A 15,370-nucleotide genomic window follows, 5' to 3' on the forward strand; every position below is an offset into this window, starting at 1 on the left:
AAAAATTTCCCACTAAGCGGGAAAAGAAACTCCAAATGTTAACTCGATTTAAATTTGGATTTTCCCGGTAATTTGGGAAAAGAAAGACCTTTTTTTCGACTTTGTTTTAAGACGTAAGGTGTTTGTGAATCATGTTGGAGGGAGACATTAAGGAAAATTTGACCAAAAGTTATTTATAGAAAGTTGGCCATTTTATGAAAATAGCCATAAGTGGCCTGGGCCACATGGGGTGTGGGCCATGGCCACATGGATGGCTATTATATGTTATTAAAAGATGACAAGGCAAGGGAATTTTCATCCTTTTCATTAAAAGAAAAATTCTAGAAATATAAAGAAACTGGTATGAAAGACAAAGATAAATCTAGAATTGGAGAAAAGAAAAAATGAAAAAAAAAAAAAAGAAGGGAAAAAAACGTTCAAGGGCTGCACATGATCAGCCATGTGCCATGAATAAATATATATATGTGTGTGATAAGAGTTACAAGTAATTCATCATTTTGTGCCTTAGAATGTTCAAGAAAAATGAAGAAAAGGGAGAAAGGAGAGGCACGGCCATGGCTGGCTGAATTCAGCCCATGGGAGATGCTCAAGAAAAATATTTTTCTCCTTGGTTCTCTACTAATTGGAAGGCCCTTGTCGACGGAGTAGTCGTTAGAGCAAGAAAACCATCCGTTTGCATGATTCATGGCCTAGCCGAGAGAAGAGGAAGTAAGAGGTAAGGTTTAATCCTTGTTTTCATGAGCTATGCATGGTTTGTGTGTGTGTGAAGTATGAAGATGAATGAAGTTTATGGAATTAGGGTATTGTATGGTGTGGCCGTGTATATGTAGCAAGACATAGAAGTGAAAACTAATTTATTTAGCATGGTTGGAGCATGTATTCTAGATAGTTCGTGTATGTTGAAACGTGTAGAAATGAATAAAATTCATGAAAAGGGTGTGTGTGTGTGTGTGGCCGAGGGGCTGCCATGGTGTGGAAAAAAATGAACTAATGTTAGTTAGTATTCTAGTTGTGTTGTGATGGATTCTATGTAATAAAAATGAAAGTTGATGATTCGAATGGAAGTTGTGATGGTTATGGGTGATTTGGGGGCGTAATATGAATTGAATATGCTTTCTTGAATTCATGGAAATAATGTTGTAAATGTATGGAATTGTTGATATAGTTCATGAGTTGAAAGAAATAAATGCATTGTTGAAGTTCTTATGGCATTCGGAAGATTCGGGTTGAAATATCTTGAACATGTTGTGAATTGATTATTGGTGTGGTTAGAATAATTGTTGGAATTGTTGTTGATAGTTTGGCCGGGTTAAATTCCCGGGTTGTTGTTGAATTGGGCCGAGCCATATTCTCGGGACGGTGTATTTATAGGGGAAGTGTTGCCGAAATTTCGGTAGCCAAGTGTCATTTGAAGAATCCATTTCTAAAGACACTAATCAAGTTTTGCAAACATGACCAAATTGTAGATTTTGGCGGAATTGAAGTGAAATTGGAGCGGCGTACAAGGCGGAAAAAGGTATGTAAGACTTCACTTTCCTTCTTTGGCATGTCTTAGATGTAGTAGGCTTGAACACGGGCCTCGGGGACAATTCCTTTCCTAGAAATCCGAGATTGAAATTAGTTACTATTCATTCAATAAGATTGAAGTAAATGTTCATGAATGGTTGAAAGAAAGGTCTAAACACTTAGAACTTGCATGATTAGGATCCGATTACCCTAAAGCTCCCATAAAGTATTGTCATGAAGCGTATTATACGTAAAGCATGTACACCACCTCATTTGACCCGAGGTGGGCCCACTATTCCCGAATTCCCTCCTATTGTTCCATTAGGCTTATTTCCGTACTATAGTCAATGAAAGTTCTTAGTTATTATCCCGACTGCCAAACAATAGTTGTTTTAACTAAACCCTTGACCCCAATGCATGATTTTTCTTACTAAAAGTTTACAAGTGTTTTCCAAAATATTCATTTTTCTTCAAAAACCAAGTTTTACAATATTGAAAGCCTTAATGACTAAAACGACGACTATGGTTCCATGATGATAGTGATGATGCCGGATAAGAGAAGAAGTAAATGATGAATATGACAAGGATATGCTCTTACCACGAATATGATGATGTGGAATGTTAAGCTATTTCTGACATCCCCAGTCTATTATAGGTAATGACTATTCTAAGGATTCTAAATATATGGAATTATGCCTTATGACCCGATTGATGTGTGTACCCGACATACGTATATGTATATGATAACGAATCGAGCGCTATATAGACGATAAATATACATGATATAAGTACGTGTATATGATAGTAGAATCGAGCGCTATAGACGCCGGGAAATGTATATGGTATAAGTATGTGCATATGACAAAAAAAGAATCGAGCGCTATAGACGCCGATATATGTATGTGATATGAATATATATATATATGATGGAAGAGCCGGAGGCGCGCATAGACGCCGATATATTTACGGGGAAAATGGAGATAAGAGCGCAGCGTTATATACGCATATCCACCTGATCAGTTGGAGCATGGCACATGATATCGTCCCGGACGCGGGATGCCCGGACGCGGGATGTGCATATTTATGGTTAAATGGATCGGCTGCCGACGCCTCGGCAATATAATATATTCTACTTTTATGTATATATGTATATATATGAGTAAGGAAAGCTAAGAAGGCACGGTATACGCGGGCACTTGTATGTACAGGTCACAGTTTTACACGCGATATGCCTCGTATGTACAGTATACTCTCCTTACATGACGTGCTCTACAGTTCTTACCATGTTGTTACTGTTCATGTCTTACATACTCGGTACACTATTCGTACTGACCCCTCCTTCTTCGGGGGGCTGCGTTTCATGCCGCGCGGTACCCGTACGGGTTGAAGTTAATATAACGATGATCCAAATGGCGGTTGGCAAGCTCCACTTGGCCCGGAGTGTAGCCGAGTCGAGTACACGTGCCGTGATTTCTCGATTACGATTAGAGACTTTGCGTACGCAGTCGTGGGTACCGAAGTCGGCCTCCGTCGCTGGCTTCATAGGCCAATATGTCAGTTTGTATTATGATATAAGTTTTATTCAGTTACAAATCCGATTCGCTCGGGAAGCAACAGAAAGAATATTTTAGTAAGCTTTGTTACGTGTAGTTGACTTAGAGGAAATTTTTTTTTTATCTATGTAATAAGAGTCAGAGGGTTCGCTCGGCTCCAGATATGGGGTCGGGTGCCCATCACACCCTAGTAAAGTCGGGGTGTGACACTAAATGTCCTGTAGCCTCCTGTTTATAGATGTGGTGCACAACACACCGATAAAAATGACTCTACTAGACACGGTCTGTAGACATTCCGAGGACGAACCGCTCTGATACCACTTCTGTCAAGACCCAACCCCGTAGGCCGTGACTAGTGCCCGAGCTGGGCACCCAAACACATTCACAAATCTGATTCATAAGCAGATAGCTTACGCGTATACAAATACCAGACGTTGTCTCAAATTATCTCAAACTGTCTCAAACACATTTCAAACCCAAACATGTATATATATCAGAAGCCGGCAAGGCTATCAAATAGCGCATCGGCCCCAAAACATGTACAAATGCAAGCCGACAAGGCTGCCACGGCGAATGGGATCGCCTGAACATATATCATACAAACACACACATGTACGCAATAGGCACAACCCACATATACATCTACGTACCTCTAAACGGACAAACGAATCATATGACGGGACGGGGCCCCGCCGTACCCCCGAACAAACCAATACATATGCGGCGAACGGATATATACCAAAACGTGGGCTCCGAACAAGGGGAGCACTCCAAACGAGCGAAAAGGGTGTCCTAGGGGGCGGATCACCGAACCGTGCTTCAGAATCGCGGGCATGAAACGCAGCCCCCCGAGAAAGGGGTCGGTACGAAATATGTACCGAGTATGCAAAGCGAAGATACGAAACAAATCCGGGTCATAATCGAAACAAGTACGTAAAGTAAGTGCATATCCAAAATACCAAAATGTTTACTTTCAAAATATAAATCATTCATAGGGCTCGTAAAAATATGGTCGCCCGTCGTCATCGGCGCCATAACACAAAGATAACACCGTAAAGTTTCAAATCTCTCGTATCCCCGTCACACATCATAACACACCATAACGCCATACACAAGATAACACCAAATATAAGCGGAACCCGCCCTCTAGCGGGGGCTCGGCGAACCATAACACAAGATAACACCGAGTATAACAAAGTGCGCACGACAATAGAACCGGCCCGAGACTCGGCGAAAGATACAACAGAATGCACGAGCAGAGTCGTGAGTAACCATATGTATAAAATCATTATCATAGACCCAAAAGATAAGTAAAATGACCATACTTGGAAATCGGAATAATAGCCAAACCAAAATTCTTTTAAAAGTCATCAGGATTACAAAAAGAAGAGTCGCGGGACCCACAGACGGGTGTTGACCGGTAGCCGGCCCGCCCGTGGAAAACATACTCATCATACGCCATACAAGCTCCTACGAACATATCGAGGCAATCCGATCCTTTCTGTGAAAGTTACGGTCAGTCGTAGTTACGGACTCTTTAAAAACAGAACTTTTTATGCAACATTCGAAAACCAAATTTTCCAAAGACATAAGGGCCAATATTTCATCACATCAAACATACGAATTCCAAGAGACAAATAAGAGTCATAAACATGCTCGGATTGCGAGAATAGAATTTTCTCGAGGCTCGTGTCATAGCCTATTTGTAACTAAGGCATGCCAAAAGAAGGAAGGGTTGAGCTTTACATACCTCGTCCGCTCTCAAAGCTAATCCAACTCAAGCTAATGCCAACCTATGCCTCGGGCTCACCAAGGTCTACACAACGTCAATGGATATCAAATATTAGCTATAGACGTTTAGGCATTTAATTCCAAACTAACACTTAATTCTACAGAAATTTGGGCAGCATTTCCCCTGTAAATAGGCCAACCCCAAGAATTTAACTCGGCCAAATCAACAACAACAACACCAACAACCAACCTAGCAACATCAATAATTAATCCGAAAAGCAATATAACATTAATAACCCTCTTTTACATCATTCAACAACATTCATAATATTCACTTCAACGGCTTACATTCAAGCCAACATCAACGCTCATACATTCCAATACTAACCCGAACCCATACCAACAATATTCAAAGACATTTTAAACAATTCATACAACATTTCAAACAACATCCCAACTCACCCAAAATCTGCCCCAAACCCGAGAACACCACTATAACCCATTCCTCACTTTCAAATCATGATTTGCACCAACAATCCACACTCTAACAATGTCATTCCCATAAATATAGAAAATGCATTAAATTCACATAATTCTCCAAATCAGCCCATACAATTACAATATCAATTTGAGTCGTTAGAATTTCATTATCAACGTAGAATTCACCACGACAACAACCCAAAACACTAATTAGAATTGATCCGTTCATTGTCATATAATATGACCCCTATTCGGCCAATACTACACATACACATATTGATGATTCTCATCCATCTCTTCACTCTACAACAATCAAAACATGCTAACTAGACTTTAATTCATTACTTCAACACAACACAACACACACACCTACACGGCCATACACTACACGTACGGCTTCAACTCCAACATGCCATATTTCATGAATTTCCTCCATTTTAACATACTACAACATGCATACATCATTCATAACACATAAAAACAAGATTAAATCTTACCTTGTTCCTTCAACTTCACAACTAGCTAGGGTTAGCTAGGATGAAAACTAGCGGTTTGATCGCTCCAACAACACTTCCACGTTACCTAGGGACCTCCAATTAGTGGATTTGAACTAAGGAAATATTTTTGTGATGGCTAATTTTGGACTTGGTTTTTCAAGGTCTTGGCCGAGAGGTTGATATTGTTGTTCTTCAACTTCTTGATTTTTTTTCTGAGTGTGGGAAATGGAAAAGATGACTACTTAGTCATATTTTGTGCTTACATATATGAGTTGAACAAGTGTCCTTGGCCCACACATGTGTTGGACCAATTAAATTTGTCCACAAAATGTGTGGGACCAATCCAAGTCCACACGGCCAAAGGGCCAAATTTTGCATGATTTCCAACTTTCAATTATACCACTTTTGGTCCCAAATTTTCTTAAATATTCCATGCCAACAAATTCATGAACAACTTGTGTCTCAAAATAAAATCGAAGGTCAAAAGTCCCGACTTTGTATCCCGGAATAGTTTTGTCCCTAACTTATCATAGTTAAACCGGATCGCCCCAACGTACAAAATACGGGATATAACATATTTCCTTTGTTTTGACAAATTCTTCCACAAAATAAGACAACCCTTAACATCGATAACAACACCCATAACCACATAATCAATAAGTTCTTCAAGTTAAACATTGTATACTTCTTTATCCACCTTCGAAATTATCCATAACCATACCTATAATACAATTTCATATTCATTCTTATATAATACTCCTTTAACATCATTTGTATTATTCAACACAAGATTTTACTCATAACACGTCAAAAACTAATATTCAAATCGAGTCATTATTTAAGAGTATCGCTATTTCCATATTTGTACTCCATATTGTCCTCCCTTCCATAATTCAAGTCTTTTAACCTCTCAATATTCTTAATAACATGAATTGAGCATAAAACTTACCTTTGATGATGTAGGAATGGACTTCGGATGTAATTACTTCACGTGGAGAAAACCCCACTTTAACACCAAAGAGATTCTTGGTTTCCACAAACCCTAGAGAGTGTCCTTGCACTTGATTCCACTAATTCTTGGTCTTTGCTCCTAGATTTCCCTTGGATATATCATGATATGATGAGAGAATTTTTCTAGAACCTTCAAGACTTAGAGAGAGACTGAAATCTAAAAATTTGGAACACAACTCGTCTATTTATAGCTGAAACTGAAAAGTTCCAGAGAAGCGGGTCGACGACCCGTCGACGTGTCGACGGTCCATCGACATGCTTCATGGATTTGCACCTGAGAATCTCTGAATGCAGAAACACATTGACGGTTTTGTCGACGGCCCCGTCAATGTGTCGACAGTCAATCAACTTGGTCCGTCGATTGCCGTCTGCAGAAATATATTGACGGCGCACACTGATGGTCCATCGACATGTCGACGGCCCGTCGACAGCGACTGGTGTCTGTAGAATTTCCCTGATTCAGTTCAGATTGCGTCGATTCAATTGGTCCATCTTCTAACCCCGCAAATTGCTAGGAATACCTGCTGGTACGTTTGTATTCGGGGTAGGATATCCTCTACCTTAACTATCTCTCACGAGCTTTCTTATCTTGCCTCAAATGTCTTTGGAATCTTAATTAGGAACATCAAGTATACCATCTTACTTGTAGGACATCATATACATCTCACCCTGCGTTAGTCTATTTACCGCACAGCGACATGAAATTTTTCCGATGTGTAACACTCTCCCCCCCTTAGGAACATTCGTCCTCGAATGTTAAGTTCTCGGGAATTCTACAAAAAAATTTCCAGAGTTTCCCCTATAATATGACACTACCACCATGTTACAACAACCCGCAATAACATTTTCTTACAGGGCTACAACATAATGGCAAGAAAATATGGCCGCACACAACCAAAAGCATTAAAAGAAAACATCACATACCTTATGATAATGGCGTTTCACCCTGAACCTCTTCTGGGGGTGAAAAAAATTGCGGATACTTGGACTTCATGTCTCCTTCTGCTTCCCAAGTCATTTCCTCTCGGTTATTGTTTCTCCACAAGACCTTAACCGAAGCTACTTATTTATTTCTAACCTTTCGTACTTGCCTATCTAGTATGACAATGGGCACCTTTTCATAAGCCAACTTCTATGTAACTTGAATATCCTTCTGGCACGATTCTAGTTGGATCTCCAACAAGTTTGGGGAGCATTGACCTATGAAAAACTGGATAGACACATTCAAGCTCTGGCGGTAAATCTAGTTCATAAGCCACATGGCCCATCTTGCTTATAATCATATAAGGTCCAACATATCGAGGACTCAATTTTACCTTCGTGCCAAATCTCATCACGCCTTTCATCGGTGATACCTTCAAGAATACCCAATCTTCAACATAGAATTCTAAGTCTCACCGACGGATGTCTGCATAAGATTTCTTGCGACTTTGGGCTATCAACAATCGATCTCGAATAACCTTGATCTTTTTCACCGCTTGTTGGATCAACTCCGGACCTATTAGTTGTACCTCTCCTACTTCAAACCACCCAATTGGAGATCTACACTTCTTCCATATAGAGCTTCATACGAAGATATTTGGATGTTCGAATGGTAGCTGTTGTTATATGCAAACTCAATAAGCGGCAAGTAGTCCTCCCAACTACCTCTGAAATCTAGCACACATGCCTGTAACATATCTTCTAAGGTCTGAATATTGCGTTCAGCTTGTCCATCTGTCTGGGGGTGAAATGCTGTGGTAAGTCTTACTTGAGTTCCCAATCCTTCTTGAAAGGATTTCCAAAATTTAGCAGTAAATTGTGCCCCTCTGTCTGTGATAATAGACACGGGGACCCCATGAAGTCGCACTATATCCTGAAGATACAACCTTGCATAATTTTCTGCTGCATATGTAGTCCTGGTTGGGAAAAAATGAGTTGATTTTGTCAATCTGTCTACAATTACCCATATGGAGTCATACTTACGCCGAGAATGAGGCAAACCTACAATGAAATCCGTGTTGATCACTTCCCATTTTCAGGTTGGAATTTCCATGGCTTGTAACAATCCTCCGGGCTTTTGATGCTCAATTTTCACTTGTTGGCAATTTAGACACTGAGCTACAAATTCTGCAATATCCTTCTTCATTCCATTCCACCAAAGATATTAACTTAAGATCATGGTACATCTTTGTCGCTCCTGGGTGAATAGAATACTGGGAATAATGAGCTTCTTCCAGAATCTAACGACGAAGTCCTGCCACATCTGGCACACATAGCCTGCCTCGATACCTCAGAACTCCATCTGCAGAAACTTCAAATGGTGACTTCTCTTCCTCAGGAAATGTATCTCTATAGTGACTCAACTAGGGAACTTCATATTGGCGCTCTCTCACCTCCATATCTAAGGATGAAACAGCTGGGTTGTGAATACCAACTCCTGCATTGCCTGAATAAATTAGACGAACCCCTAGGCTAGCTAGCTGGCGGAGCTCATGGACTAATTCTTTTTTCTCCGGAGCGACTTCACATAGAATACCCATTGATTTGCGGCTAAGTGCATCAGTTACTACATTCACCTTTCTAGGATGATATAAAATACTCACATCATAGTCCTTCAGTAGCGCTAACCACTGCCTCTGCCGAAAATTCAACTCCTTTTGCTTGCAGATATATTGTAGACTTTTGTGATCTTTAGATATCAACATGGCCACCGTACAAGTAATATCTCCACATTTTTAGTGCTTGAATAACCGCAGCCAATTCGAGATCATGAGTTGAATAATTCTTCTCATGTTTTCGCAACTGCCTGGAGGCATAGGAAATGACCTTACCGTGCTGCATCAACACACAGCCTAACCCAACACCAGAGGCATCACATTACATAACATAGCCATCAGCTCTCTCTGAAAGGGTTAAAACTGGGGCTGAAGTCAACCTGTCTTTCAATTCCTGAAAACTGCGTTCACAAGCATCGGTCCATCGAAATTTTACTGACTTCTAAATTAGCTTCGTCAGTAGTGCAGAAATAAAAGAAAATTCTTCCCTAAATTTCCTACAATAGCCTGCCAAACCCAAAAAGCTATGGACTTCCTTAGGCATTGTAGGCCTTGGCCAAGTCTTCATAGCCTTGATTTTCTAATTATCAACTCGAATGTCATCAGCTAAAATGATATGGCCCAGAAAAGTTACCGAATTCAGCTAGAATTCGCATTTCAAAAATTTAGCATACAATTCACGAGCCCGAAGAATTTTGAGGACAAAAAGACGCAAATGATCTGCATGTTCTGCTTCAGTCCGAGAATATACTAGAATGTCATCAATGAACACTATCACAAATAGATCTAAGAAAGGCCTGAACACATTATTCATCAAATTCATAAACACCGCTGGGGCATTTGTCAACCCGAATGACATTACTCGAAATTCATAATGATCATATCTGGTTCTAAAAGCTGTTTTCGGAATATCTTCTTCTTTAACTCTCACTTTATGTTACCCCGACCTCAAATCGATCATGGAAAACCACTTGGTACCTTGTAGTTGATCAAACAAATCATCAATCCTCGAAAGTGGATATTTATTCTTTATCGTCACCCTGTTCAACTGCCTATAATCGATACACATTCGTAAAGAATCATCTTTCTTTCTCACAAATAAGATGGGTGCCCCCATGGCAATGAACTGGGTCTAATGATTCCCTTCTCAAGCAAATCTTCCAACTGTGCCTTTAACTCTTTTTATTCTGCAGGAGCCATTCTGTAAGGAGGAATAGATATGGGTTTAGTATCCGGCAACACATCAATAGCAAAATCAATCCCCCGTTCCGGTGGAAGGCCTGGAAGTTCATCTGGAAATACATTCGAAAATTCATTTACTACCGAGATGGATTGAAGAGTCGGCAGCTTTGCTTCGGTGTCATGCACTCGGACCAAATGATAAATATAGCCTTTGGCACTCATCTATCTCGCTTTGAGATAGGAAATAAACCTACCTCTTGAAGATGCTGTGTTACCCTTCCATTCCAGCATTGGTTCTCCCGGAAATTGAAACCGAACTATTTTCGTTCTACAATCCACATTAGCATAGCATGAGGCACCCCAATCCATGCCCGTAATCACATCAAAATCTAGCATTTATAGTTCAATCAAATCGGATGCAGTGTGGAGATCACATACCACAGCCACATAATTTTGTTATATCTGTCTAGCTATTATCGGATCACCAACCGGAGTAGATATCTCCAAAGGTTTAATTGGCTCGGGTTTTACCCCAATACGACTAGCAATAGAAAGAGTGATATAAGACAACGTGGAACCCGAATCAATCAATGAATAAACATCATGATAGAATATGGTCAATATACCTGTAACCACATCTGGGGAGGACTCAAGATCCTAGCGTCCGGCTAGAGCATGGGTACGGGGCTGGGAGCAACCTGAACTGGACGCTCCCCCTCTGCCCCTACCGCAGCCTGCTAAAGTCTGGGAAGTCTGCCCTATAGGGCATACAGACGGGGAAGAACCAGCTGCTGATCCTGTGGGTTGGACCCCACTTCTATCGTGCCTTAAAGGATAATCATGGATCACGTGCCCAGTTTGTCCACAAACATAACAAGCATCTGAACTTTGGCAACACGGGCCCGAATGTAACTTTTTACACTGACTACATCATGGAACCGGTGGTCTTCTTGGACTAGGATTACCTCTAAACTGGGGACCTGAGACCTTCGAACCCTGACCCAGACTAGAATAAATGGGGCGATCAAATCTCCTACCCGCAAATCTAAGAGGTGCACTAGTTGTAGACTGGCCTGAATATCTGGAATATGGTAGCCTCTGACCCCCCTCTATACTCACTACTAGCACTGGCGGATCTGGCCCTCTTACTCTGTCCTCTATCAATATTGCGTTCACCCCATTGCGGCTGTTGATGCTCCTCCAAATTCTGGGCATGGGCCTGGATACGGGTGATGTCCATCCCTTCCTGCAATGAAGTTGTCAAGCAATCTTTGAGCAAATGTGGCCCTAAGCCACTCACAAATCGATGTATTCTGTCTCCCATGTCAGCTACCATAGTCGGAGCATACCGAGCCAATGAATTAAAATGGAGACTATACTCTCGAGCACTCATATTTCCTTGCTTTAGATTCAGACACCTGTCACTCGAACCTAGGGCAGAAAATAGTGATGAAGGAAAGAATCTACAAATTCCTGCCAAACCGGGGGAGGTGCATTTTCCTTTCTTGAAGCTATCCAATTATTATACCATAGAACGGCCGCATTTTGCAATCTATAGGACACTAACTCCACTGATTCAAAGATCAGAAGCATGAATAATCCTCAGCATCCTTAACATCTCGTCTATAAAACCCTGCGGGTCTTCATCTGGCTTTGACCCAAAAAATTCTAGCGGGTTCAGACTCATAAAATCACAGGCTCTAGCACTAGTAGCTCTGTTATATCCCGTGTTTTTGCGTATTTGAAAATTTTGGAATAATTGTGACTTGTATGTTGTAAGGCCATATTTTGATTTTAATTAATATGTGTGACGTTTATGAGAAACATTGATGTAGGAACATCGGAGAAGGCCAAGGGCAAAATTGGAATTTTGGAAATTAGTTTTGGGAATTACAAAAATAGGATTTACAAATTATTGGGCTCAAATAAAACAAGAAAATTTAGGCCCAAAGAGGTAGGGGTGGCCGGCCATCACCATGGCCCAAGCCCACCCATTAATGGAATTTTCCCATGTGCAAATTAATTATAAAGGGATCACTTATCCCTTAGAAGTTTCATGAAATTAACAAGGAGAAAAAAACAAGAACAATAAGAGCTCAAGAACAAAGGCCATTCGGCCATGAGCTCTCCATTTTCACCCCTCAAAATTTTGATCCAAAAATTTTTGCCTTGTGGTTTTCCCACTAAATTGAGTGCCCTCTACAACGTGGTGCAATTGTTTGGGAGAATAGAGCACTTGTTTCTTCAATATGACAACATGTTTGAGTGAAGAAGATCGGAGAAAAAGGTAAGAATTCATTCCATGTTATTATGTTATGAAGGTTTGTTTGAGTTGTAGTATATAGAAATGAGTTGGAAGTATGGAAAAATGAAAGTTTGCAAAGTGGCGTGTATGTGTGCATGTGGCCGTGTGTATACTACATTGTATGCATGTGATGTGTTGAATTTTATGTTGTATTTTGGTTGTGTGTAGGATGGAATATATATAGTGAGAATGAAAGTTGAATGAATTTGATGGAAGTTGGGAAAATGGAGTGTGGCCGTGTGGTATTTGAAGTTGGAATGAGGATGAATTAATTTGGTTTAACATGTTTGTTGTGTTGTTGTGATGCTTGCAATGTAAATAAAGATAAAATGATGTAAGTTTGCAATTACATGGAAAGTAGAAGTTTATGCTGTTTTAGTGTGATTTTATGACATTATGAAAATGGAATTGTTAAGGTGCAAATTATGATGATTGTTGATGAATTTGGGATATGGAAACATGTTATGAGAAAGCGTGTTAAAGATTAGAAGTTTCGGATGAATTATGACTTTGGTGGAAAGCTATATATTTTGTATATCGTATGAATATTTTGTACAAATGATATGAAATGTTTTTAAATTATATTGTGATGGTCATGGTTAATGATGAATGTGAAACCCTTGAGATTTGCTTGGAAATTTGAAATTTGAAATGGAAGTATTGCTTTATGTAGAAAAGAAGAATATTGACGTTAGAACCATTTTGGTGTGATTCGTGATAACTTGGTATTGTGGGCTGTGATGTTGATATATATATTGAGCCGAGCTAAGTCTCGGGGGGGTTAAATGTATAGGGGAAGTGCTGCCAAAATTTCGGTAGACAAATATGAAGTTAAGTGAATTCTTAAATCTTGAAATTCCTAATTGGTAACTTTGACCATTTGTAGATTTTGGACGAAATGGGATTTGAGTTTCGACGAGCGTGAGACGCTTTATAAGGTATGTAAGGCTACCCCATTTCTTCGTTGGCATGTCCTAGGTATACTAGGTCGATATTGGAGCCTCGAGGCAATTCTCGTTCCTTGAAATCCGAAATGGAAATCGAGTACTATTCATTCAATTGAATTGAACTATAAAACACATATTTTGTCCGGAAAGTGCCCGTATGTCCAAAACTTTTGTAAATGTAATCGATTTGCTTTGAAGCCTCCATGTATGGTTCCACAGACCTCAAATGTCCGCGATTCGTGTCCGCCACCTCGACTTGACCCGAGGTGGGCCCACTGGCCGAGATTCTTTCGTTTGTCTTACTTAATCGCTTTTATATGATATAAAGGGAGGACCTTTGCCTATGAGTTCGAGACTCCGATTGATTTGTTCCATAAGTTATTTGAAAGCTTCTAAATGTGAACGACACTAAATTTTCTGAAATTAGTCTATGAAGTATTTTTCGAAAGCTTTGAAAATCTAAAGGCTCGTACCTTTTGTATATTAATTCCGACAGACTCGCTACTTACTTTAAGTCTTCTGATCTTAATAGGAATATGTATATGTATTTGTTGTCAAGTCTTGGAATTTAGTTATTGTCACACCCCGACCTTACTAGGGTGTGATGGGCACCCGACCCTCCTCAGAGTCGAGCGAACCCTTTGTCATTCGCGTAATAAAACCCGCCATTTCGAAAACTTCTTAAAACATGGAACTTTTCAAACAACAATCATTAACTAGAAATACATATTCTTTTAGCATTTACAAATTATTCGCACTTCCCGACGCACTATCCACAGGACACTGTCTGCAAAGTCTCTAGGATGTACAAATGCTACACACGCACTCGACCCGGCAACACTCCGAACCGAGACGGAGCTCGTCAATCCCACCGGAACAGCTCCTAGCAAAGTCTTTCACTGTCCGGCGTACCTGCGTGGCATGAAACGCGCCCCCGAAGGAGGGGGTGGTGCAAGATTTTAATATGTACCGAGTATGTAAAGCGATAACAAATAATAACCATAGCTCAATTTAGAGGGAAGAAATCACAATCACGCTCGTTACCCCAGCCTTCGCTTAAGAGAAAACATAAATAAATACACGAGTCTCAACAAGCTTTAAGTAAATAATCGCAATCCAAGCAACGAATCCGTAGTAAGTAATATAATCTAGAACATCTCTTCTAAAGAAGTAATGCAATACATCGCACGCGCCGCTTCCAAGAAAATAATGATAGCCCTTCGGGCAGCCGCTTCCGCTTGATATCAATAATGGCCCTTCGCCGGCAGCCGCCGCTTCCGCTCAATATCAATAATGGCCCCCTTTTTCATTGCCGCTTCCGGCATAATAATAATAACGGCCCCTTCGGCATGCCACTCGTGACATACGGCTACCCCGGCCCCACGGCACGCCACTCGTGACATAATACTAATCCTAGTTTCCCGGCATAATAATAATAATAATATTAATAATAATAAAATCTCACACCCCTTCGCCCGAGTGGTTTTGGAAAATCTGAATAATAAGATATCGCACTCCCTTTCTCGGGAGTGGTTTTGAAAAGTTTTTATAAAATATCACACTCCCTTCGGGAGTGGTTTTGAAAAGTTTTTATAAAATATCACACTCTTCGAGTGGTTTT

Source organism: Lycium ferocissimum, chromosome 1 (assembly GCF_029784015.1).
Source record: "Lycium ferocissimum isolate CSIRO_LF1 chromosome 1, AGI_CSIRO_Lferr_CH_V1, whole genome shotgun sequence".
Taxonomy (NCBI): Eukaryota; Viridiplantae; Streptophyta; class Magnoliopsida; order Solanales; family Solanaceae; genus Lycium; species Lycium ferocissimum.